A 27,633-nucleotide genomic window follows, 5' to 3' on the forward strand; every position below is an offset into this window, starting at 1 on the left:
AACATGAATTCTCCAACCTGTTCTCCCTTATCAAAAATTATTTTGTTGGTCATTTGAGTTCTTTTGCCCTTCCCTACTAATTTTATGCATGTATTCATTTATTTGTTGGTGCAATGGCAATGATCTTTTCAAGCCTTCCAAACATCTAATCCAGCTGTCCAACCACCCAATCCATTTATTTAGGTCTTTGACTTCTTTCATCAGTATGTTTTAGTTTTTAGCACACAGATTCTCCACATGCATTGTTATATTTATACTATCATAAACAGTACTTATAAAAACTGTGATTTCCAATTACTCATTGCTAGTGTATAGAAATATTGATTTTTGCATATTAACTTTGCTTCTTGTGGTCTTGAGAAAAATTGCTTTGTTCCATGAGAATTTTGTTGATTCTTTAGAATTTTCTACAAGTAATTGCATCACTTGTAAGTTTCACTGGCTAGGATGTCCAGTATGATTTTGAATAGAAACAGATAGCCTTGCTTTATAGAGGGAAAGCATTGACACTTTCATCATTAAGTATAATATCACCTGTAGGTTTGTCATTGTTGTTTTTGGGGGAGGTTGGCTTTTGGCTTTTGCTTTTTGAGATGAAAGCATTCCTTTCCTGCCCAGGCTAGCCTCAAACCTCCCAAGTAGCTGGGATTGCAGGGTGTGCCAAGGCAAACAGTTTTTTGTTTTTGTTTTTTTTTTTAAATACCCTTCATCAGTTTAAAGAGGTTTCCTTCTATGGCAAGTTTACTGAGAGCTTTTACCATAAATAATAACAACACTTTCAAATGCTTTTTTGCATCTATTAAAATAATTGTGTGTTTTCATGTCTGTTAATATGTAAAATTGCACTGATCTTCAAATGCTGAACAATACTTGCATTCCTGGGAATAAGCCACATAGTCATCATGTGTTATCTTTTTTGCTGTATGTTCTTGGGTTTGAACTCAGGGCTTCACACTTGCTAGGCAGGTGCTCTACTGCTTGAGCCATAACTCTAGCCCATGTATTATCTTTTTATATGTTGTTGGGTTCAATATTCTAATGTTACATCAAACACTTTTCTCATCTATATTTATAAGGAATATTGGTCTCTAGTAATTTTCTTTTTTTTTCACTGTTCAAGGTTTATTTGGTGTTTTAGTTCGTATAACACTTAAAGATAGTTGGTTGTACTGTTCATATGTAGATGTTTCTTTTTACATTATATGATAATATACACTGATACATATAATACACAAAATAAGATCGTTTAGAACAGTAATACACAAGACATGCAATAATGGATTTATACAATGGATTCCAGGATGTATGGTTGGAGAAAATGTTGGAGTAGGCATTTGGTGAAGTTCTATAGCACACAGTAACATATCTGGTTTGAAGGACAACTGGAGCCTGTGCAACACTGGCAGTGGTATCTCAGAGATGGTGGAACTATTTTTCACTAAGCAGTTTATGACTACACAAGATAAGTACCATTCAGCATCAGGATACAGGCTTTTATGAACCAGTTGTATTTATAACTTTAGGAAAGTGATGCTTTTCCCAGGTCATCTTAATACTACTGCTTTAATCAGATCAGATGTAAGGGACAACATGTATAACCTTCAACTAAAATCCCATCATAGCCTAGACAGTGAAGTGGTATCCTAGAAGACTTTAAAATTGCTCCTCTTTTTGGATCCCCCAAAGTGTATCTGTACTCTTCTTCAAACAAGCCTCTTCCTCAGGAGTCAGAGTCATCTTCACAACATCTGACATTCCATTTTGTCCCAAGCTACAAGGAACACTAAGGAAGACATCTTCCTGTATTCCATAGAGACCATTAATCATGGTGGAAACTGGATGCACCCTCCTAAGATTCTTCATTATACTTTCTGCCAAATCTGCCACAGACAGTCCAATGACCCAGGATGAACAGCCTCTCAGTTTGATCACCTCATAAGCACTGTCAACCACCTGTTTATGAACCACTTTCCACTGTTCCTTATCTGCATCAGTGCCTAAATCTGGGTGCAGATTCTTCAGGGAGACACCAGCAACATTCACTCCACTCCATACAGGCACACTAGAGTCTCCATGCTCCCCAAGGACCCATCCATGACAGTTTAATGGGTGAAATCCCAGCCTTTCCCCCATCAGCCTTTCCCCAGGGCTGAATCCAGATTGCAACCACTTCCAATAACACGTTTTTTGGGAAAGCCACATAGGTCAAGATATCCACTGGACTAGCAATAAAGGAAATGCAAATTAAAACCACGCTAAGATTCCACCTCACCCCTGTTAGAATAGCCATCATCAGCAACACCACCACCAACAGGTGTTGGCGAGGATGCGGGGAAAAAGGAACCCTCTTACACTGTTGGTGGGAATGTAGACTAGTACAACCACTCTGGAAAAAAATTTGGAGGCTACTTAAAAAGCTGGACATCGATTTACCATTTGATCCAGCAATACCACTCTTGGGGATATACCCAAAAGACTGTTACTCCAGAGGCACCTGCACACCCATGTTTATTGTGGCACTATTCACAATAGCCAAGTTATGGAAACAGCCAAGATGCCCCACCACTGACGAATGGATTAAAAAAATGTGGTGTCTATACACAATGGAATTTTATGCAGCCATGAAGAAGAACGAAATGTTATCATTCGCTGGTAAATGGATGGAATTGGAGAACATCATTCTGAGTGAGGTTAGCCTGGCTCAAAAAACCAAAAATCGTATGTTCTCCCTCATATGTGGACATTAGATCAAGGGCAAACACAACAAGGGGATTGGACTATGAGCCCATGATAAAAGCGAGAGCACACAAGGGAGGGGTGAGGATAGGTAAGACACCTAAAAAACTAGCTAGCATTTGTTGCCCTTAACGCAGAGAAACTAAAGCAGATATCTTAAAGCAAGTGAGGCCAATAGGAAAAGGGGAACAGGTAGTAGAGAAAAGGTTAGATCAAAAAGAATTAACCTAGAAGGTAACACCCACGCACAGGAAATCAATGTGAGTCAATGCCCTGTATAGCTATCCTTATCTCAACCAGCAAAAACCCTTTTTCCTTCCTATTATTGCTTATACTCTCTCTACAACAAAATTAGAAATAAGGGCAAAATAGTTTCTGCTGGGTATTGGGGGGGAGAGGGAAGGGGTGGAGTGGGTGGTAAGGGAGGGTGTGGGGGCAGGGGGGAGAAATGAACCAAGCCTTGTATGCACATATGAATAATAAAAGAAAAATGAAAAAAAAAAGATATCCACTGGATTGGAAACTAAGCAATTTGCAGTTTGGGCTGTATTTCACAACATTAGGAATGATGAACTTAAAGTTGTTCACATTATGCTGGACCAAATTAAGACGACATTCTTCACTCTTGCTGATGTGCCCCCACTGTGATAATAACCAGCTTGGAGTTTGCAGTCACACTGTAGTCTTTGCCAGAGACAATCTTTTGTGTTCTAAGAAAAAGACTGCCATGTTGGCGATCCATCATCTTTCCCTTCAGTTTGTCTTCCATGACATCAACAAGAGCAAGTTCATCTGCCAAGTCCTTTATTAAGATACTGATGGCATAGGCCAGGCCAACAGCACCAACCCCAACAACTGTAATCTTATTCTGGGGGACCTGATCCTCCTTAAGAATATTCAGAATCAGCTGATTCTTGAGACTTGCCATCCTAGACTTGGAACCAAAGGGACTCAGGAATGCACAATGGGCGGGAGTCGAGGAAGCGCAGCAGAGTAGGATCCGGACTTGGTGGCAACCGCTCCAGCACTCCTTGGCCTGTAGTTTTCTTGTAATGTCTTTGTTAGGTCCCTGGCATTCTTGGGGCGGGCTGAACGACCCGAGGCTACACCTTAAAACCAGACCACCTGCTTTATGACCACGTATTTCTCCCTGCCTGATTGTTTCTCGGCTTGCAAAACACCTCAGGCACTTCCAGTTACTCAACTAGCCAGGCATGTCGACCTGTTCCATCTAGTGATCACAGATAGTCGGAGATCAGAGACTCTCTCCCTCCCCCATGGCTTGGCCGCTCCTATAAAGCCCACTACCCAATTCACCCAAGTCGCTGCTCCCTGATGGGGGGGGCAGCCATGCTGTCTTGATCTTAATAAATCTTCCCTTTCCACACGTGGAGTGGTCTTAATTCTGCAGTACCTTACATCTGGTGCTGAAACCCGGGACAGGTTACAGGATGCTCCGGCCCAGGGCTGGTCCCTTGGCTTTCATGTCCTGCCCTCTCCTGAACCCAGACTGCTGAATTGACTCCATGTGCCTCTGGACTGTGGATTTCGGACCTTACTGCCTTGCCGGCTTTCCCATCCATCATTAGCCTTTCTCTTCCACTACTGTCCACCTGACCTACTCTTCAGGCTTGGTAAGTGTCACCCTCTTCGGGGATGCCTGCTCTGTCTGGTCTGGTAGTCGTGGCACCGGGCCAGGCACGCCTCCTACGCCCACTGGGGCGCCCCTCCGCTTAGCACGGGGACGCCTGGCTAACCTGTTGGGTATTCTCTACGGATGGCAACCCAGGCCGGGGATGCCCGCCCTTGGGAACCCATTCGGGTGACACTTACACTTCCCCCTCCATCTCACTCTCTCTCTCTCTCTCTCTCCCTCTCTGCTTTCCTTTCCTCTGCCCAAGGTGAGGGCTCGACAGCCCCTCCAGCTTACTATGACCAAACGGCAACCAGACGATTCTGCTCTCCTTGCCTGAGTCACGTAAGGGAGGCTAGATCTTGACGTAGATCTATATTGGCCTGAAGAGTAAACTCACCAAGGCACCTGCCTCTCTCTCTCTCTCTCTCTCTCTCTCTTTCTACATGAGACACATCCACTGGGATGCCTTCTCAGCACCCTCCCCCTTGGTCTCCAAGATGATATATAACCTAAGCAACTGATTTATTACTGCAACACCGGTTGGCCTCAGTACAAGCTAGACAATCTTTCACAATGGCCTGAAAATGGTACTTCTTTTTTTTTTTAAAGTGTAGGTGTGAGTGTGTGGCTGGCTGCCCTGGGAGTTCTAGCCACCTCTGTTGTGTCCCCATGGGATGCTCTGCCCTTGGTTTTGGCTTAAGTTTGGCAGTGGAGAGTCCTGGTGAGGTATTTCTGATTTTCATACACTTGTAGGTCTTGACAATTTCTGCCACCACAATGGCAAGTGATCCAAAATTCCATTCGTCCAAGCTTTCCTTTCTCTCTGCTCTCAGCTCTCCCTGCTCCAATCTTGTAATGCTGTTCAAATCCTCCTTGCCAGCAACAAACCCCCTCTCAAAGTCTGTGTCTCTCCCTCCCACTGAACTCTCATACTCGTGACCTCACGTGCTCTGTCTGCCCACCTCCCAACTCCTCCAGCCAGTACTCTACGTCAATCTCTTCTCCCACCTTATCCTCCCATGACTCAGATCCCCTTCTTCCACCCCTGCTGGCTCTCCCAAACAGCCGCCACCCTATTCTCCTTCTACAGTAGTCACTATTGACCCTGAGCCATTGGCTCCTCAGGAACCAACACCGCCAGCTTTGCCCTCAGCCCCTGCTACTCCCTCACCCTTCTCCTACCCACCTGCATCCCATACCCACTCCCATACCTCCTCCCAAGCACACTCAGCCCACCTGCACCACTCTGGGAGGTGGCAGGAGCTGATGACATTATCAGAGTCCATGTGCCCTTTTTCATGACTGATCTCTCTCAAATTGAAAAGAGACTTGGCTCCTTCTCTAATGACTCAGCCTCTTATATTAAAGAATTTAAATACCTAACCCAATTATTCTCAACTCTCATTTTATTTCCCAATTCTTCCCTAATATTCAAAAAAGAAAAAACTTAAACAGGCAGAAGGCGGTCCTCAAACCCTCCCGGGAGATCTTGTGAAAATGGCATTTAAGGTATTTAATAACTGAGATGAGGTTTTAAACCAATGAAAGGCCCAGCTCTTGGCGGCTGCCCTGAGGCCACCTCCTCCAACTTCGAGACAGGCCAGACAACAACGCACACCTCCAGGGCCTGCTTCAAGTGCAACCAGACAGAACACTGGGCAAAACACTGCCCTTCACCTTGACGGCGCCAGGACCCTGTCCACAATGTGGCCAGAGTGGACGCTGGAGGACAACTGCTCCTCTTTGTCTCTGCAAGGTAGGTCAGTTTCCCACTCCCACTCTCAACAGAGTGAAGGCCTCACAGACCTCTTGGGCCTGGTGGCAGAAGACCAATGTGGCCCTAGGACCTTGGCCCCCTTCAAGATCAACTCGGAGGAGCCCAGGGTAGCCGTCCAAGTAGCAGGTGGGCCTCAAACACCTACTTGGTTGCTACCTGACTTTTCAGGTAAGCTTTATCTTTCACAGATCTCCATGGTGGGGGTGGACAGTCTCCTCCACCAGCCAAAAAAAAAGAAAAGACAATTTTATTTATAGATAAACTCCAATATATGATAAAGTTAAAGTTAACTATAATCTAAGAGCTGCCTAAAACATATTTTTAAGGTCATGTCAAACTAAAATCAAATTCTCTATGTCTATAAAATAACAAAGTTATCTTAATACTATTCTGCTCTGAATAACATCTACAAAAAGCTGTTATAGGACTTGTGTTTTCTGTTGATCTTGTCAAGCTTTAAGTACTACTAAATCAGAGTTCATTTACGTATTGGCTCATGCAAAGATCTCTTAAATGACCACCTTATAACTGTGTTCTGTGTTTATGTAAAATAATGAGCTAAATCTCTCTTTTATCCAAAAGTGCTATGTTTAACCTCCATTCTGACATTCACCCTCTATTTGCCTTTAAAGGTCCCACAAATGCTTCATAGCAACCAACCTGGTCAGTTTTGCCACAAGAATTTAAAGACAGCCCTCATCTTTGTAGACAGGCTCTAACTAGAGACTTACTAGATTGGCACTACCCAGAAGCCACCCTTCTTCAATGCAGAGCCACAGAGCCCCTTATCTTCAGGGCAACTAAGTCCTTTTTAAAACTTTCTGGCCTCCAGGGATACAAAGTCTCTAAAGTGAAGTTTCAATTATGTCTCCCACAGGTCACCTACCTAAGTGTGGTCTTAAAGGGACAGGCTCCCTAAAGCCCTTCCTTTTTGAGCCCCTTTTAAATAATGTATGGCCACCCATTTCTCTTAGAAAACTTGCCTCCAACAGACTCTGCTCCTCTGGCTGACTACCTACCTTATCTTAACCTCCTCTGGGAACTTCTCAGACAGAAGGCAGACCAGATCCTGCCCCACCCCTCCAAGGGCCTTATAACAATTTCAATTAAACCAGGGGATCTTGCTCTCCTCAAGGACCTTTGACCCTCTCCGCTGGGACCTCATTGGACTGGCCCTCATCTGGTCATCCTCACAACACCCACCACTGTCAAGCTCAACAGGATCCCCCAGTGACAGCACCTCTCAAGGATAAAACATTGCCCACCAACTTCTGGCTCTTCCACTACAAGAAAGGATGAGTACTCTTGCATACCACTGGGCACCACGCAGCTATGCCTCTCCTGTAAACTCTCTCCCTCTTCCACTCCTACATAAGCTCTTAGTCCTCACCTGGCTCCGATCTGCTTTCCCTTCACAGCCCAGAAATCCTCCTCTTGTGACCCATGCAAGCGCATTGCATGGGCAGGACATATTGTTACTAAGACTTTACTGTTCCACACTTACTATTCCTGTGCAGGCTCTGTTATCGGGTCATGCACTCACAATCACACCATCTATCGAGTGTGATAATCAATTTACCTGCTTCAACTCCACTTATCACCCTGTGGAGCAATGGTTAGAACTCAGGAGTGGCCACCTCGCTGGGAACATTGTTACTCGCACCCAGGTGTTCGATCCTGAAAAACCAGTGTCATTATTGTTTGATGCTTGTGTGGCCATAGACAAACTATGTGGAGGTACAGGCTGTGGCTGTGGGGGCCTGGGTTGGGAAAGGACCTCTACATCAAATGAAAAATATATGTGCCGGGGAGACAACTCCTGATGTAATAATGAGGGTTATAATTTTTACCCTTATTGGAGTTTTGTTTCATGGGTCACATGGCACGGGGCTACACACTTAGCTCTCCTTCAAAAGGGCACTACTACCCCTAACTGTAGTCAAGGCACCTGTAACCCTGTAAATTTTACTGTACTTAATCCATCTGATTGGACACAAGGACAGATAATTTGCATAAGGATGGATGGCCAAGGCTTTGACCCTGGGACTCTGTTACACCTTAAGTTACCACCTGTTACCCATGAGAGTTCCCCATACCAGGTCTTCCACTCCTTTTATGAGGAAATGCCAGATAAATTCCCCATTTCTGTTACAACTAAAAAACTTGTTCCTCACACTGGCCGAATCTATAGCCCAGACACTAAATGTCACTTTATGCTATGTGTGCGAGGGAGCCAACATGGGAGACCACTGGCCCTGGGAGGCAAGGGAGTTAGACCCATGAGTGCCTTTCAATGAAAGTTGACTTCCCACGACACAGGACAGGCATCTGGCTCCTTAAAACTTCCATTATTGGGAATTACTGTATCTCCCGCCATGGAAAAAAATTCTCCACCCTAGTGGGGGACCTAACTTGTCTAGGACAGAAGTTTTACAATGACAGAGCCCAACAGACTAAGTGGTGGGGTACCCCAAACCATACAGAACCCCAGCCTCACCCACTGGCCAACTTTTCTAATCTCAAAACAGCATGGGATGATCTTACTACAGATAAAAACTGGAAGGCTCCCAGGGGGCTGTATTGGATCTGTGGAAGGCAAGCCTATACAGTGTTGCCTAGAAACTGGTTTGGGTCTTGTGTGCTGGGCTCCATCAGACCATCTTTCTTCTTGCTCCCCCTTGAACAAGGTGAAAACCTGGGAGTCCCCATATATGAACAAAGATTAAATAGAAAAAAACAGGGAACCTTACAAATAGGCACTTGAAAGGATGATGAATATCCCCCTGAGCGAATCATCCAGTACTATGGTCCTACCACTTGAGCAGAGGACGGGTCTCGGGGCTACTGCACCCCTATATATATGCTCAACCACATCATCAGGCTGCAGGTTGTTGTATAAATTATTACTAATGAGACTGCAAGAGCCCTCAATTTGCTGGCAAAACAAGGCACTAAGATGTGCAATGCAATCTACCAAAACTGCTTGGCTTTGGACTATTTGCTAATCTCTGAGGGAGGAGTTTGTGGAAAATTTAACCTGAGCAACTGCTGCTTGCAGATTGATGATGAAGGAAAATCCATAGAGGAGATCACTGAGGGAATGACAAAGCTTGCCCATGTCCCCATCCAGACTTGGAAAAGCTGGGATCCTAATAACTTGTTTGGAAGATGGTTTTCTGCCATAGGTGGATTTAAAACACTGGTAGGGGCAGTGAGTTTAATTCTGGGAGCATGCATACTACTTCCCTGCCCCCTTCCCTTGGTTATACGATCTATTAGGTCCATTACAGAGGCTACTATAGAAAGAAAAACAGCTGCACATGTAATGATGCTATGGAAATGCAAACCCTTAAACCAGGAAAATGCTCTTTAACCTTAGATGCCTCTAAGATCATCAAGGAACTCAGCAGACAGACTTCCCACCAGATGCTACTACAACTTTCTCCAACAACTGGCCTTTTCTGCAAATGAAGCCTGGGACAAACTGTCAGCCTCTGCACCTGGGGACCTCACAAATTTCCAAATTCCAGCTGAACCCCCCTTTAATGATGCCCCCACTCAACACAAAGCAACTAGATCAATCGGCGCCCATAATACCAACAAAAGGCTGGAATGTTAGGTCCCTGGCATTCTTGGGGCAGGTGGAAGGTCCCAAGGCTAGCACCAAAACCAGACCCCCTGATTTATGACTGCTTGCCCAACTCCCCTGTTTGTTTCTCTGCTTGCAAAACACCTCAGGAACTTCCAGTTACTCAACTAGCCAGGCATGTTGACCTGTTCCATCTGGTGATCACAGATAATCAGAGACCAGAGACTCTCTCCCTCCCCCATGGCTTGGCCCCTCCTATAAAGCCCAGTACCCAATTCACCCAAGTCGCTGCTCCCTGACCTTGGGGAGGCAGTCTGGATCTTAATAAATCTTTCCTTTCCACACGTGGCATGGTCTTAATTCAGCAATAACTTACAATCTTCATATGCTTTTAGTGTCACATGGGTTGGCTGCAGTCTTGCTCTGCTGTCTTGAGGCAGTCATTGCTCTGAAAAAGTCGGAGTACAAATGAAGACTTAGGCTTCCACTATACCATCCCATATCAGAGAAGAAATGAGAGATTCATGTTTTCCAAGAATACATTCTATCATCAGCAGGAAGAGATAAAGTTATCTCTTTCACATGTTTGTACAGTTCTGTTTTATCTTATTGATTTTACTAAAATAACAACATTGAAAAAAGTGTAAGTCTTCACTGCCTTATATTGGATTTTCACAAAAATAGCTTTATTGTGTAGGAGCTTACATTGTTTTTACTGGCTTTTGGTTTTGTTTTACAAGTAGTTTAAAATTAAGTAATTTCCTTATATTTTTACGTTACTTTTATTTTTTAATTAGGAGTAGTTGCCGAGTTTCATCAAGTATTTTCTCAGTATCTACTGATATGATCATATGGTTTATTGATAGGTTTTGTGATATGGAATTTTCTTTAATTCTTTTTTGCAGCACTCAATATTGAACCCAGGGCTTCACACATGCTAGACAAGTGGTCTGCCACTGAGCTTTACTCCCAGGTCTATTCTTAAACTCTTAAATCATAACCTATTTACTTGCAGACTGGGAGCATGGCTGAAGTGATAGAGCACTTGCCTAGCAAGTATTAGGCCATGAGTTCAATCTCCAGTACTGAAAAAAAACTCCTTACTAGCAGCATTTTATTCTTTTGATCCATTGAATTCTATTTGCTAACATTTTACAAAAGATTTTAACTGCTATATTTGTATATGAGATTAAGCTATAGTTTTCTCTTTTGTGTACAATATAAGAATTAAGTGTTAAGATTATGTAGGCTTAAAAAAGATTATACAGGCTTCATGAAATTAAATGAGGTAGACTAGTTTTAACATTGGAATCATCTGTAACTTAAAGGTCACTAAGATCTCAAGTCTGAATACATGTGCTCCTGATGCAATTTTTTTCTCTTTTGAAATTATAAAAAACAGTAGAGACAAAGAAAAAAATGGGGAGATGACTTTGGTAAATGTCACAATGTACCCCAGTACAACAATAAAAGAATTTTTTTAAAGAAAAATAAAATAAATGGCCATTACAAAACTTAAAAAAGTAGCAAAACAAAAACCTTCTTGCAACATAAAAGCTTCAAAAAGCTTTATATTGAACATAAAATAAAACGAGCTTTGTACCTTAAAAAGAAAAGAATGGGGAGGTGGTCTTCAAAGGGTAGAAGCCTCAATTAGATAAGAGGAATCAAAGTTTTTTTCCCATGGCATATAATGCACAGCATGGTGAATATAATAAATAATAAGGTGTTGTACATTTTCAAAACCAATGTGAGTAAATTTCAAATATTCTCACCACAAAAGTATGTGAAGAAATGTTAATTGATTTAATTATCACATTGTATTGATCAATCATAACATCACTTTGTACCCCACTACCATTTGTCAGTTTACAATTTAAAAAAAATAAAGCTTCAAAAACTAAGGTACTAACAATCAGTTTTGTTGAATTTTAATATCTTGCTATATTACCTTTCATTATTTTAATGACCCTTTGAGTGTTGGTAGATCCTGTTTGCTTATATTTTACTCACCATTTTGTATCAATATTGACAAGTAGTACATAAGTTTCAGTATGTGAAGTTTCTATTCTATTTATGTGAAAATATTCTGTAATTCATTTTTTTATTCCTTTTTTTTCCCTTGTGGTGTTGGAAAAACACCAGGGTCTTGTGCCTGCTACACAAGCCCTGAAAGACATCCCTAGCCCAACTTCCATTTTTTGAATGAACAAAACATTACAAATACAGTTGAAGCCCCCTATGTATTCATCCTTGATTGTCTCTCTTCCTCCCTTTCCCAGAAATAAATCAAAGTTTTAAAAAATGTTTTAAATTATATGCTTGCATTCATAGTGACATAGAGATTTTTGTTTTGGTGCTGGGGTTGAATCCAAGGCTAAACAGGCATTCCTCCCACTGAGCTACACACCCAACCCCTTGCAACACAGTTTTATCACGTTTAAAATGTCAAGAGTTGGGCTGGGGCTGTAGCCCAGTAGTAGGGCATTTGACTAGCATGCAGATGGCCCTGGATTTGATTCTCCAGCACTGCCAAAACAAAAAAAGAGGAAAGTTTCATATATATGCATTATATATCCCTTTGAAAATCACTTTGTTCACTATTGTACTTTTATATTTACTATTTTGATACATACACTTCTGGTTTATGTATGTTAACTATTGTACCTCACTGTACAACTCTACCACAATTTATCCCTTCACTCACTGATGGACATTTGAGTTGACTCAGTTTTTCTCTATTACAAACAATGCTGCATTGTGTATTCTTGGATGCCATCTTGTCCTGGTATTTAACAAATTAAACAAATTAAACAAATTAAATAACCTTTCTATGGTGGTGCACAGCTGCAATCCCAGCACTCAGGACACTGAGGCAGGAAGATTGTGAATTTGACACCAGCCTGAGCTACTGAGTGAGTTTGAGGTCAGTTTGGGCCATATAACAAGACCCTACAGCAAAAAAAAACAAATTTTTAAAAAGCTGCACAAGCTGAGTGCCAGTGGCTCACATCCATAATCCTAGCTACTTGGGAAGCTGAGATCAGGAGGATCACAATTCAAGGCCAACCCTGAGCAAATACGTCACAAGACCCCATCTCCAAAATAACCAGAGCAAAATGGACTGGAGGTGTAGCTCAAGCTATAGGATGCCTGCTTTGCAAGTGTGAAGCCCTGAGTTCAAACTCTACTCCCACCAAAAAAAGAAAAAAAGCTGCACATCAGGGGTGGGGATAAAACTCAGTGGTAGAGCACTTGCCTAGCATACCCGAGGTCCTGGGCATGAGCCACAGCACTGCAAAAACAAGCCCCATATTTTCTCATAATTATTTTACTCTTTTTCAGTGCCTGGGTATGCTTCATATCTCATTCCCTCCCTTTTCTAGTGTGTGTGGTGCTGGGGATCAAATACAAGGCCTCATAAATGACAGGCAAGCCCTGAACACTAAGCCAAACACCCCTCCCATCTGCTTTTCTTCACCAGGCTTATTAATCATTTTTCAGAGAATCAAAAATAGCATAATTTATTTACCCTATTTTTTATGTTTATACTTTTTAAATTAGTCTCAGTTATTATTGCTCATTCCTTCTTCCTTTCTTCAAAAACAAAGGACAGGAAGGTAAAAACAGGTCCTGGGGGTTGGTACCAGAGAGAGCAGGGAGGATGTAAGGAAAGGATGTAGGAGGGTGAATATGGTGGGAATATTATGTACTCATGTATGAAAATGGAAAAATGAGACCTGTTGAACTATTCTAAGAACGAGGGGAGGCTAAAGGAGAATGATGGAGGGGGTAAATTCAACTATGATGTATTGTAATAACTTTTGTAAATGTCACAATGTACCCTCAGTACGACAATAATAGGATTTTTTAAAAGTCTTTCCTGCTTTAAAAAAAAGAACATCAATGGAACAAAAAACTGACTTTTAGAGAAATCAATAAAATGGATAAACCCAACCAGACCCAGGAGAGATGAGGAAGAAAGAGAGAAACAAAGGCAGAGGGGGAGAGGGAGAGAGAGGGCGAGGGAGAGAGAAAGAGGAGGGTGGAGGCAGGCAGAGGCCAGGAATGAAATAGGAAAGATAAGGCATACTACAAAAAAGTATTATCCTTAAATGTGACAACATAGAAAGCCTCTAGCAAATCAATTAGTGTCTTGGTTTGGGGGGAAATTAAGATATTCTGTCTTCTAAAAGAAACAGAGATCTTTAGGACTGTGATTAATCATTCACTTAACTTTTGCCCTTCTTAAGTGTCGGATGAGCCAGGATGATAATATTCTGACTTGTTCCTATTAAACCTTCACACTATCTTTCAAGTCTCTTTGGAAGCATTGCCTACAGGTCACACTTTCTACATGCCTTAATAGAAACCCTGTGCCCTCTGTCAGCAGGAACCAAGGGCTCCACCTCCACCAGGAGGCAAGTCTTTCCCTCTCCTCCTTCACTAATTTTTGACTTTCTAAAATATTTCAAAAGAAACTAAGACCCAGTGAAGAAGGATACTCACATCCTTGTCTAGATTTAAGTAGGACAATGAAGGGAAAGCAGCCTTCCAGACACAGATGGGCCAACAATGTTTGGAGTTTTGTCCTATTTTATGTCCATAAAACAAGACCACCTATTTGGGCTTAGTCAGATATGATATGCAAGTTTCACCATCCATGTTTGCATATGAAGTGCCTGGTTTATAAACTTAGTGCCCCAAAGAAAAATATTTCACCAAATCCTGAATGTAACAGTATTATTTCAAGTACTTAAAACTTTATTTAGCAGGGAATGGTGGCACATGCCTATAATCTGAGCACTCAGGAAGCTGAGGCCAGAAGATCAGGAGTTTGAAGCCAGTGTAGACTACATAGTGAAACCTGTCTCAAAAAACCAACCATCCAAACAAACAAAATAAGAACCAAAACAAAAATACCCCAAACAAACCAACAACAAAAAAACCTCCTATAGGATGAATCTAATCAAAGTAAATTATATTCATGTATGGAAACATCAAAATGAAACTCCTCACATTGTACAATTAATATGCACTAATAACAATGTGAGAAAATCCCCCATCTTCAGAATCTCATTACATCTTATCACAGGGATAATCCCAAGGTTAGTAACATTACCTACTGTTCTGTCTTCTACACAAAGTGGTTATTTCAGACAGGGTTAGACTAGAACGTGTGTGTGTGTGTGTGTGTGTGTGTGTGTGTGTGTATTTGTATATATAATAAGTTTAAAGTCACTTAGCACTTGTTCACTGAGAGTCTTACCAGTGTAACTTGGAGGAGTTTAGGGAAATTACAAAATTCAGTTCACCCAAGATGATGTGCACATCATTGATCTGGTTATTTCATTTTAAAATATCTTAATCATATATGACTAGGGTTCCATTAAATCCTTCTTTGGGCAATATGAACTACAGGGAGTGTGTACAAGGATAACTCTGCCCTGAGAGGTTCTCTAGCCAAGAAACTGCCTATTCAGCCTTAAGTTGAAGGTAACTGAGGTGTGAGCAAAAATAATTTGATTCATACAGTTGGCTATGGTTAGCTGAGACATGAATTACTATTGTGACTCCCAAAGTACTGATAGGGCAGTAAGGGACACTCCTACATAAGAGGCTGTCTACGTGCAATAGGCAAGGAAGATGAGCACAGGATCCTTAATTTTTCTAATGACAATGACCCTAAGGTGTTTTATGTCACCAATTCAGAATTTTATACAGAGAAATATTAAGCTGAAGATGTAAATTTTTCATGGAAAGAAACTGGTCCTGTCACCCAGGACCCATACCTGATCCCTGGTGAGGGCAAGAAATGGAAAAGGAGTTATGAAAATCTGCCTCCTGCCGAAGAACATCCCAGAATTATTGGGGCCTTTTAAATTTTCTATTAGCATAAAATAGTTGTCCAGATGGGGCACAATGTAATATTTACATATGTGCTTACAGTATACCTTAGTTAGATTTACCCCTCCATCATTAGCCTTCTTCCCCTTCTTAGAACAATTTCAAAATGTTTCATTCTTCTGTTCACACAGAGATAGAAAAGACATCCACCATATTCACCCTCATTCACCCTTTCCTTATGTCCACTCCCCTCACGCTGATGCCCACCCTCCTGCCACTCAATTTTTTAAGTGTATATTGATAGTCCAAGGGGGTTTCACCTTGTACTTCAGGCCTGTATATATTGTGCTTTAGTCAAATTAACCCCCCATTACTTACACTTTCTCTATCACCATGTTCCCCTAATATTCAGCAGCTTACTATGCAGTACATTATATTCATGTACAGAGGGATTGGTTCAATATTTTTCATTCTCTAACAGTTTCCTTACCTCTCCTGCCTCCTGTAGCCCTGAGACAGAAAAATATGGAATGCTTCACAAATTTGCATGTTATTCTAGCACAGGGGCCATACTAATCTTCTCTGCATCGTTCCAATTTTAGTATATGCACTGCTGGAGCGGGCACTATCAGGGTCTTTTGACTGCATGAATTTTACCCTAAATAAAGACTGAAGGGGAAGGGTAGGGGGTTTTTTCCTTAGGCTTTAAAAATTATCTTGTAAGGCAAAGACACATTGACTCATTCAGAAATTGACAAAGGTGAATTCTGTTCACAAATTTTGTTCTCAACAACTACATCATGTCATTTTCTCTTTAACTTGAACTTCTCCCACTCAAATTACCATCTGTCACTGATTCCAAATCTCACTAACTTTGAGATTGCTTCAGCCCTTTGTATTTTGGTATTTGCATATTTAATCTGTATGAGATTACAACTTTGCTAATTCATCTGTCTCTGAAAACTTGTGGAGCCTTGAATAAGAGCTCCTGTTCTAGACATCCTCACTGCAACCTACCAAACTGTACCCTCAAATATGTTACCTTAAATTACTTGAAATATATATTCTCACATGACATTTAATTCTCTTCTCTCATATATAATTAAAATACCATTAAACTTTATATTGAATGTTTTCTTATTATATATTATTCTATTATATACATATATCATTCCCCTTCTTGTACACAAAATACTGCTTTGTGTGTTTACTTGCAACTGTATAGCTGTCCAAGGTTTTTTGCTATCCATGATTTTCATAATATTATCTGAAATTAATATCTACATAAAATATGACTCTTCACCATCACAAGGATGGAAAAGCACAAGGTATTGTCACTTGCTTATTATGGTAGCAGAATAAAAGTGTTCCCTCCTATGGATATTTGTACGCTGCATGGTGTTTCACAAGAGGACTTTCTCTGGAGAAACCATGACAAAACATGAGAAATGTAATGTGACATTGGCAGTCAGGCACACTTGCACCCAAAACAAAAAAAAAGCTTCCACAGAAGTGTTTCTGTAAAAGAATTTCCTGCTTTTCTTCTAGATGATTTCTTTAAAGAACTATTTAAAGAAAATTCATTGAGAGAATTTTGATATATCCCACCCATGTAACAGTAGAAGAGTACATTACTTCTATTAGGTCATTTCCATTAAGGGACATCATTAAGTTACTTCCATTATCATTAAGTCACAGAGGAAAAGTTATTAAAAAATTTCATGATACTGGTACCAATTTACTTTTAGCTTATTAGTTTTTCAAAAATGTGCTAGTTAGGGTTCTTGTTTAAAAACAGTAACTAACTTTGTTTGCTAACCAAACTGCTTCTGTCTGTCATTCAGAATTATTATGATCATGAATAAAATTGTGTTAACAACAACAACAAAAAAAACTCCTTTGCCCCTTCCAGTTATGAGGACAAAGTGAAAAAAACAAACAAGGATGAAAAAGGATGAAGGTTTTCACCAGATTCTCAATCTGCTAGTGTCTTCATATTGGACTTCCAGTTTGCAGATTTATTAGTATAAAATTCTGTCATTGATTAGCTATTCAATATGATATTTTGTTATAGCAGCCTGAAGAGATGAAGACACTATCTAATAGCAAAAGGATACACACACTACACATTCTCCAGAATAGATCACAGGTTAGATCACAAAACAAATCTTAACAAATTTAAGAAGATTAAAATTATTCCTGGTATCTTTTCTGACAAGAGTAGAATGAGACTAGAAATCAGTAACAAAGAAAAATGGAAAAATTCAGAAATATATAGAAATCATACAGCACAATTTTGAGTAACAGTTGCATAAAAGAGCAGATTAAAAGGGAAACTAGAAATTATCTTGACAGAAAACAAAAATGCAGTATAAATTTATCAGATGCAGCAAAGAACTACCAACATGAAAGTTTATATTGCTAAACATACACATTCATAAAGAAAAAAAGGTCTCAATTAAACAATCTAATTTTATAACTCACAGAACTAGAAAAAGAACTAAATCCAAAGCTAGAAGGAAGAAAATAATAAAGGTGGGAGCAGAAATAAACAAATATCCATGTGTTGGTGATTTAGGCCTATAATTCCAGCTACTTGGGAGGTTGGGATCAAGAGGATCAGTTTGAGGCCAGCCTAGGCAAAAAGTTAGCAAGACCCCATCTCAACCAATATCTGGATGCAGAGATACATGTCAGTCATCCCAAGCTACACTGGAGGCAGAGATTGAGAGGATCATGGTTCAAGGCCAGCTCAGGCAAAAAAGTTTGCAGACCCTATCTCAATGGAAAAAAGCTGGGTATGATGGTGCACACAACTTCATCCCAGCTACAGCAGAAAGATTGTGGTCCAGGCTAGTTGGGCAAAAAGTGAGACCCTACCTCATATTAACCAGAGCAAAAAGGGCTGGAAGTATGTATCAAGAGGTAGAGCACCTGTCTCACAAGTGCAAAGCCCTGAATTCAAATACCAGTACTGCCAAAAGAAAAAAAAGGAAATAAGCAAATAAAAGGTAGAAATACAATAGGGAAAATCAATGAAACTGAGTTGATTTGTTGAAAAGATAAGCAAAACTGACAAACAGACTATGAAAAAAGGAGAAAAGACTCAAATATAATCAGGAAGGAAAGAGAATATACTGTAAACAATATTACAGGGAAAAAAGATACTAAGAGATTATGGTTTTGGTGGTACTGGCATTTGAACTCCAAGCTTTGCCCTACCACTTGAGGCATACCTCTACTCCCATAAGAGACTATTATGAATGAAGAAATTGATAAATTCCTAAAAACAAACCAGGTATGGTGGTTCATGCCTGTAATTCCAGCTATTTGGGAAGTGGAGGTCAGGAGGGTTGCAGTTCAAGTTCAGGCTGAGAAAAATGTTAGTGAGACCCTATCTCAACCAATAAGCTAGGTGTGGTGTCATGTGCCTGTAGTTCCAGCTAGGCATGACACCTATCCAGGAGGATTACAGTCCAGGCCTGGGAAAAAATGCGCAACCCATCCAAAAAATAGCTAAAGAAAAAAAGGGCTGGGTATGTGGTTCAAATGGTAGAGAACCTGCCTAGCAAGCACAAGGCCCTGAATTCAAACACCAGTACCACCAAAAAAAATTTCCTAAAATTATACATCCTACCAAACTTGAAACAACAGGAAACAGAAAGCCTGAACCCACTAAAACAAACAGTGAGACTGAATCAGTAATCATAAATCTCCCCAAGTCTTTGGATCAGATGGCTCCACAGGAGTCATATTTAAGGCTACCAAATATTTAAGGAAGAATTGTTGGGGCTAACAGTGAGGACAGCCATGTTAGGGCCAGACCCTCTCCCGCCTTGCAGATGGCTTACTAGAAACTCACCACTCAACCCCAAAGACTGACAAAGGGACAGTTGTTAACATTTATCTCCCCGGATGGGTGCCAAGGACAGTTGGGCAGACAGTGACCTAACTACAACTTTCTTTCTTTGTTGCCCAGCAACCAAGTCCCTTAGTGACCTTCCTGGTACTTTTCCACTAACCCCTTATATCTAGCCCAAGCCTGTGTGTGGCAATGGGCTCTAGCTCTCTTGCTGGGGTCCCCCTCCACAGGGCTCCTGCCTAAACAATAAACCCTGTACTGGTGTTTGAGCTGTCTTTTTGCCTTTTCCATGCCTCTTTTATTTTCTAACAAGAATCAGTACCAATTCTTCCTAAACTCTCTCAAAAAATATAAGAAGGAACACTTCCAAGGTGGTATTATGAGGCCAAGAGTATCCTGATACCAAAGCCAGACAAAGACGTTGCCAAAAACCCAAACTACAAACTAATATCTTTGATGAAACTATATATATATATATATATATATATCTCCACAAAGTATTAGAAAACCAAATCTCATAACACATTAAAAGGATAACACACCTGGACTGGAGGTGTGGCTCAAGCAGTAAAGTACCTGCTTAGAAGCTGTGAAGTCCTGAGTTCAAAGTCCAGTTCCACCTAAAATAAAATAACATGATTATACACCTTTTCTTTTTCTTCTTGGAACTCAGAGCCTCGTGCTTGTTAGACAGGCACTCTACCACTTGAGCCATGCCACAGCCCTTTTTTGCTTTCCTTATTTTCCAAATAGGATCTCACATTAATGCTCAGGATAGCCTTGACACCAATCCTCTTATTGACGCTTCCCAAGTAGCTGAGATGACAGGTGTACACCATCACACCCAACTTTCATTGGCTGTGATGGGGACTCACTAATTTTTGTCTGGGCTTGCCTCAAAATGAGTTCCTCCTTATCTCTGCCTCAGGAATACCTATGATTACAGAAGTGAGTCCCACATCCAATTGATTACACATCATTTCCAATTTGGATGTGTCCTTGGAATGCAAGGATGGTTCAACATATACAAATCAATTATCATAGACCACATTAACAACAAAGGGGGAAAAATCTCATCATAAAATTACCCAATAGATGCAGAAAAAGCCTTTGGAAAAATTCAACAGCCTTTCATGATAAAGAGAAGTGAGGTATAAGAGGAACTTACCTTAACACAATACAGGCTATATTTGAAAATCTCATGGCTAATAGCATACTCATTGTTGAAAAAACTGAAAGCTCTTCTAATTTGGAAAAAGGCAAGGATGTGTACTCTTATCACTTTAAGTCAACGTAATACTGGAAGTCACAGTGCAAACATCTAGGAAAGTAAAAGAAAAAAGTCATGCAAATTACAATGGGTTCAATCACCAGCACCAAAAAGAAAATTTAACAAAAATCTAAAAAGGAACTTAACCAGACAAATGTATTTAGCATATCATCAAAAATAATAAAATACTTAAGAAACAAACTTGACCAAGGAATCAAAGCACCACCAATGTCCACTAGCTTGCTTCTTTCAAGTAATTTCTATTCGCCTCCATACACATCCGGGCCTTTCATATTACACAGCCAATACTATGCTTATCCTTGCAACGCCAGGGTCTTAATTCTATTAGGCAGCCTCATCTTACGCCTACCGACAACAACAATGTTTCTCTTTTTTATAGGCAGTCTACTGGACAGCCCTATTCACGTAAGGGTCCTCTTCATCATACCAACAGATTTAGGAATAACCCGCCCACTATAAGGTCTATTTAATTTCTATTGGTAGGCTTCCGGTGAGCCCTACCCATGTCTTTCTTTCCTATAGGTCAATTCAAATGATCACGTAGGGTGCTTCATCCTACGGAAAAAGCACTCGGGACCACATAGCGCTTTTGCCCTGCAACTCGACGGCACTGTTCACTTTTGCACTGTGTTGCGTCTTAGTTTTTTCTCTTCTCTGTAGGCAACCTTCTGTCACATCAAGGTCCTTGTCTTCAATAGAGGTAGGTACCACTGATACCCGCATCTGCGTTTCAATGTGAGCACCCCTCTAATAGGCTACTTTAACCTTCTACAACTTCATTTTTTGTTAAATAATTCTACTGAACTGTATTTGGCATTCCTACAAATAATGTATTTTTGTAATAGCTGTGTAGAATTCCTTATCATGTTTTTTGCTGTTTTATTCACCTATTTTTATACTAATGGCTATTTAAGTATTTTTTAGCATTCCAACCAGTATCGTGTTGCACATCTTCTTATACATGTTTCATATAATGTATTTACAAGTGTTTTCTAGGATGTCCCCACAGGTAAAAATTTCTGTTTTGGCTTAGGTGCGTGTCTCAAGTGGTAAAGGGCCTGCTTAGCAAGCACAAAATGCTAAGTTCAAACCCGAGTACCGCAAAAAAATTGCTGAATCTTAGGTACTCAGAGTTCAATTTTTAATAAGTACTAATAAATTGGCCTTTATAATGCTTGTGCCTCTGTTGGAGGTGTGGCCCAAGTGATACAGCACCTGCCTACCAAGTGTAAGGTCTTGATTTCAAACCCCAGTACTGCCAAAAATTGGTTGTACCAATTTACACTACAACAAGTAGTGGGTGAAAATGTTTCCCACCCTTCTTGTAAAAACTTGATGTTATTGGCTTGTTTATTTAACTTGGCAAAACAAGGGTGTGAATTGTTATCTCATAATTGATTTATTTTACCACATTACAGCCTCACTTGGAACTCCCTATGGACCCCCGTTTTCCCTCCCTTTGTATCATTTTATACTTTCCCTACATGTTTTGAATCTAGATATTTACGTTTTGCAGCCTCTAAAATTTCATTTAAATGATGGCATAAGATATATATTCATATAACCATATGAACTTTTTTGATTCAAAATTATATTTTTGAAATTAATCCATATTGAAATGTGTAGCTTAAGCTCACATTCTAACTTTATAGAAGTCCATTATAATGATTCCATCCAAATTTACATATCTTTTTGCTTGCTATGACATCAAGTTGTTACTTTTTGTTTTACCATTTCAAACAGGGCTGTTTCTCTTACACATTTCTCAGTGTGCACATGTGCAATATTCCTTTAATACATACCTAAAAAGTACAATCCCCAGGTTCTAAGTTTTACTTATCTGCAAATTTAGTAGCTATTGTTTGTATGATGCATAACATTACCTTATTTTTTGTTCAGTTTGCATTTCTCTGATTACTAGTGAGTTTGAGCATTTCTTGCTTTTTCATTGGCCATTAATTTTTTTTCCTGTAAATGAGCCTTTTCATATCCTTTGCCAATTCAATTAGATTGCTTGGTCTTTGTTACTGATATGTGTGTCTCATAAATCTTCCGCCAGCCTGTAGAGGCTTGATTTTACCTTTTGTATATAACAGTATATAACAGTTTGTGTGTGTTGTGTGCATACGAGTATCTGTGATTTTTAAATTTTACAAAATTTAATTTTTTTGTATTTCTAAGTCATTCCTTGCTTCAAGGACATATTTGTTTCTCTGTATTCTAAAAACTCCAGTTTTGATTTTCACACTTAGGTCCTTATTTATTAGAGCAATTATTTACTGAGTCAGACATTTATTCCAGGCACTAGGAATGCTTTATTGAAAACAAATGGGCAAAAATCTTACTTTTTATTGAACTTGTAGTCTAAAAGGGAGACATAGGTAATAAATAAATAAATAATGGAATTGTATAACATGTTAGGGAATAAGTGTAAGGAGAGAGAGTACTGTTAATAGGATTTGTTTCTGTACTCTATTGTTCCTTAGGCTTTTTTGTTTTCCCTCTATTGATAATAAGGAAGATCAACTTGAATTAACACTTTCTGGAATCTTATTGAAATAATACTTAATTTTTATAATAAAATGCAACATTTTGATGTATTTTGATATTGAGCTTCCCAATATATAAACATGGTATATCTCTTCATATTATGCTCATTTTTGTGTCTTTTAATAAGTTTAATAATCTTGTTGATTTTTCTGTATTTTGGTTGAAGATATAATTTGCATTCAAAGTGTTTTCTTTTTCAATAAAATTGTTCATTTATAGGGTACAAATTTCTTTGAAATGCACTTTACTACATCTCACAAGTTTCAGTGTGCTTATTGTTTTTGGGGTTCGAATATGTTGTAATTCTCATTCTGAATTCTTTAAACAGTGATTTTCTTTATAAATTAATTTTAACATTTTATTTTTTATTAACATGTATAAATCACACATATTAATGGTGTTCAGTGTGCTATTTCAAAACATTCATATAGCATGCACTGATCAAATTCTGCTTCCCCTTATCCACCCTCCCTTGCCCCCTTTCCTAACCTCTGTTAGCCAACCAGTATTCTACATTCAGGTCAACTTTTTCTTTAAGCTTACATATCTCAAAGACAACATACAGTACTTATGTTTCTGTGTCTGGACTTAATATAATGCCCTCCAGTTCTAATGAGATTTTAATCATTGATTTTTGAAGTTTCAAAACAATGCTTTACTTTTTTTGCCATAATTCATAGTTAATTTCATTGTGATCAGACAAAGGGTCTGTATGTTGTAGATTATTTGAAAAATTTGAAATTCCATTGTGACCTAGTGTATAGTAAGTTTTGTAAATTCTAGAAAAGAATGTTTAGTTTTTGTTTCTTAGAGGCAGGGTTTTATTTATGTGTAGGTCAATCTTTTTTATTGTTCAGAGCTTCTTGTTCTTATTATTTTTCTCCATCTATTTACAATTCTGTCTTGTTAATGTAAATGTCTGCTTATAATTCTGTCAGTTTTTGTTTTATAAATTTTATTTCCAGCTTCTTACACTCATCTAAGCCCATGGCACATTGTTTGTTTTATTATTTTGGGGTGTGATGCTTTTTGCTTCTGATAATTAATATTGTTTCACCTGTTTTTCTGTTTTGGCATAGATTATCTTCTTTTAATTTTTTTTTTTGATGCACTGGAGTTTGAACTCAGGGCTCACCCTTGCTAGGCAGGCAGTCTACCACTTGAGCCATTTCACCAGTCATATTATCTTCTTTTATAGTTTAATCTCTCAGTGTTTTCTATTTTAGGTATGTCTTTAATAACGTATCATATAACTGTGGGCTGGGGCATGGCTCAAGTGGTAGACAACCTGCCTAGTGAGGGTGAGGCCCTGAGTTCAAACTTGAGTACCAGCAAAAAACCCACAAAAGAATAACAAAACTTAAATAAAAAGCATGCACTGAGTTCAATCACAAAAATAAATAAATAAATAATAAATAAATAGATAGCATATAATTCAATTACCAAAAAGCTTCTGGTAATCTTGTCATTAAGTGAGGTTAATTTGTTTACATTATTAAATTTATTTCTATATTTTAATGCATTTCTATTTTTTATTTGTTTTCTGCTTAATGTTATCTTTCTTGGCTTCTTATTTTCCTTATTATTTGTGCTGCTTTAGATGCTATAAATTATGTTTATATTTTTATCATATCATTAAATTTTTAGCTGAGTACACAACTATAAGATTTTCTATTAAAATCTTCATTTATTCTATATTTCTATCCTTTCTATTCTTTTAACTATGACAAACTCCTTACTATGCTTGAACTACCCATTGAAGCCTTCATTATTTTTGGATAGTTATTTGTTTTCCTATTTTAAACACAGTAACCACATTATAACTTCATACTCCTGTTAACCAGTCTACTAGTTGCATGGTTCATCACTCTCTTTGTTTTTTGTGTCTTCATTTCTGTTATTGATAAAAATCATTGTATATCTTTGCATGTAGTGATTATTGCTAGCACACAACAGAAAATGTATTTACTCTATTCCCCCATGACTAATTGGGAACAGAGTTCTAGGTTGATAGCTATTTTATTTCAGCATTTAAATGTATTTCTAGCATCCATTGTTTGCCTGCCAGTCTAGTTGATATTCCTTTATAAGAAAAGTTTTTATATCCTGTAGTGGCTCCTAAGATTGTTTTTATTGTTTAACATTATTATTATTGTCTGATTTTTTTATAAGGTACTTTAAATAAAGTACAAGTAGAGACACAACTAATCTATGGTGATTAAAATAGAAAGTCCTGCAAGTGTAAGGAAAGATTGATTGGAAAGGAGAAAAGAAAATCCTCTGGGGCTAGAAAAATGTTCTGCATCTTATTATAGATGGTGGTTCTGTTGTAGGCTTTATCAATCCCTGATCAGAAGTTTCCTAAATTCTTCATGTACTATGTGGAAGCATCTAGGCAGAATATGTGGCTATAGTAAGGGAGGTGATACAGTTTATTAAAGGTAAGGAGAAGTCATCACACAAAGCAATGGTGGCCCCACCTGGCCAGATGGCTCAGATGGGATGGAAGAAATGTGCACTGGGAAAAAGGAATGATGGCTCTGTTTCAAAGCCTTTTTAAATCACCATCAGTATGTGGGAAGGGAAATATTTGGGCAGTCCCTGGGCTAGGGTGATGGATCATTCTGCATACGCCTGTGCTAATACTCAGGAGTCCTAATTTCACATGAATGGGAGCTTCCATAGGGTGTTTGTTTGTTTTTGTCTAGCTCTGTAGCTAGCACAGGATTTGCAATTGAAAGAGAGGCTGAGAGGGTGTGAGAGAGTGTCTAATCTGAAATGCCTTAAGCTAAATTATATGATGCCTGCCTGAGTCCCAACAGCTTTCCTATTTTCTAATCTGCCTCAGTGTCCCTCTGAGAGACAGTATTCCAAACAGAATTCTTTTGGGGGGTTGCTGAGGGAGGAGGTTCTATCTTTGATATCTGTTTTGGAGATGACAAGGGGCTGTTGACCCTGCCTAACAGGGAGATTGCCACTCCTATCTCTATCACTTGGGACTCATTTAGTCATCAAATGGCGTCTCTTGTCTACATTTTGTCGAGCTCTATCAAAGTTGTTCATGGAATCTTGTCTACCTTCAGAGAGCCACAGCCCTGTTGAGTCATGATTTGGATCCTAAAGCTCGCCATCCTGGAAGAGATAAACCTGGATAACAAGTTTAGCAGGCATGACCCAAACATGAGCACTGACAAAAGCATCAGAAGGGGACCTGCCAGGTGCAGTGCTCAGGATGCCCAATTCCATGTCTTTAACTACATTTCTCAGGACTCTGTTGATTGGTGTCAGATTTGGGAAGCTCTTTTAGCTATCAGAAGATCTAATTTTCTCCCATTTTGAAATATGACAACCATCAGAGAGTCTATTTGACTCTGAAACAGAGCCATGGTTTATGTTACCTTTTAGGCTGCCAGTAAAGTTCTTAGGTAATTTTAGGTAACATTGAGATGGAAGTTGTTACTCCTTCTACAGGTGCCTATCCCTGTAGGTGTTCCTAACCCAATTAGGAGGGAGACGAATTGACTGGTCCTTTTTGGTCAGACTGCCGCTGCAGGTGGGGCAGTTAAGGACTGATTGTTTTGGGGGCAATAGCTACATTAGGGTCAAGTGTTCTAGCGGGGCAGGCGCCAGTCCAATTAGAGGGTAAACATCAATAGAGGTCCATCCCACACAAAAGGAAGATTCCTGGTGTCTCTAAGCAGAAGTTAAACACCATTACAAAACAGAGTACAAGAGGGAGTAAACAACTTCATGAGCAAGAAATCATTAAAGGACATATCTGGAACCAGTAGAAATAGTCATATTGCCTCTCCTTAAGCAGAAGGCCCTGGTCAAAGACTTGAGTTTTCCTTCTGCCAGAACCCTGGAAGGCTTTAATACCAGATAGCATATACATAACAACTCCTTTAAATCTCTCAGCTTTGGTTATTTTTAGAGGTCTGGCATAAGTGACTCCATTTAGATTTGAAGGATGTCCCCCTTAATTTATGTACACCTTTTAAACTGTAGTGCCTTTAAACTGTTTCTCTGGATAGTTGTTTATGAAGATTTTGCTGATTGGACATTTTGGCCCCCCCATGCTGGATTAGCTTTCTCACAAAAAGTCTGATGTGGTCCCACGTTGGAAGGGCAGTAACACAACAGATAGGTCAGGTGGAAGTCAGTGCCAATGAGACCTGTGGGCCAAATTTAAGCAACAAAGATATTTGAAAGGAGTGGCTTTAGGCTGGGCTTACCTGGAATCTGTTTTTTTAAGTCTAATTTTGTGTATCCTATAGAGGATGTCCTGGCTTCTTAAAATGATGCAAAATGTCAACAGTCAACAGTTATAGTTTTACAAGGAAAG

At 39.4% G+C, this 27,633-nt stretch overlaps 1 non-coding gene and 1 pseudogene across 1 annotated transcript; both read right to left on the reverse strand.

Moving 5' to 3' along the window:
* Positions 1-1,638: 1,638 nt before the first annotated feature.
* On the reverse strand, positions 1,639-3,664 carry LOC109675684 (L-lactate dehydrogenase A chain-like; annotated as a pseudogene).
* Positions 3,665-16,104: 12,440 nt separating this feature from the next.
* LOC141420049 (U6 spliceosomal RNA) lies at positions 16,105-16,209 on the reverse strand. The gene has a single exon (XR_012444757.1). It is a non-coding gene; the product is annotated as a U6 spliceosomal RNA (small nuclear RNA).
* Between the last annotated feature and the right edge of the window lie 11,424 nt (positions 16,210-27,633).

This window comes from Castor canadensis, chromosome X (assembly GCF_047511655.1).
Source record: "Castor canadensis chromosome X, mCasCan1.hap1v2, whole genome shotgun sequence".
Classification (NCBI taxonomy): Eukaryota; Metazoa; Chordata; class Mammalia; order Rodentia; family Castoridae; genus Castor; species Castor canadensis.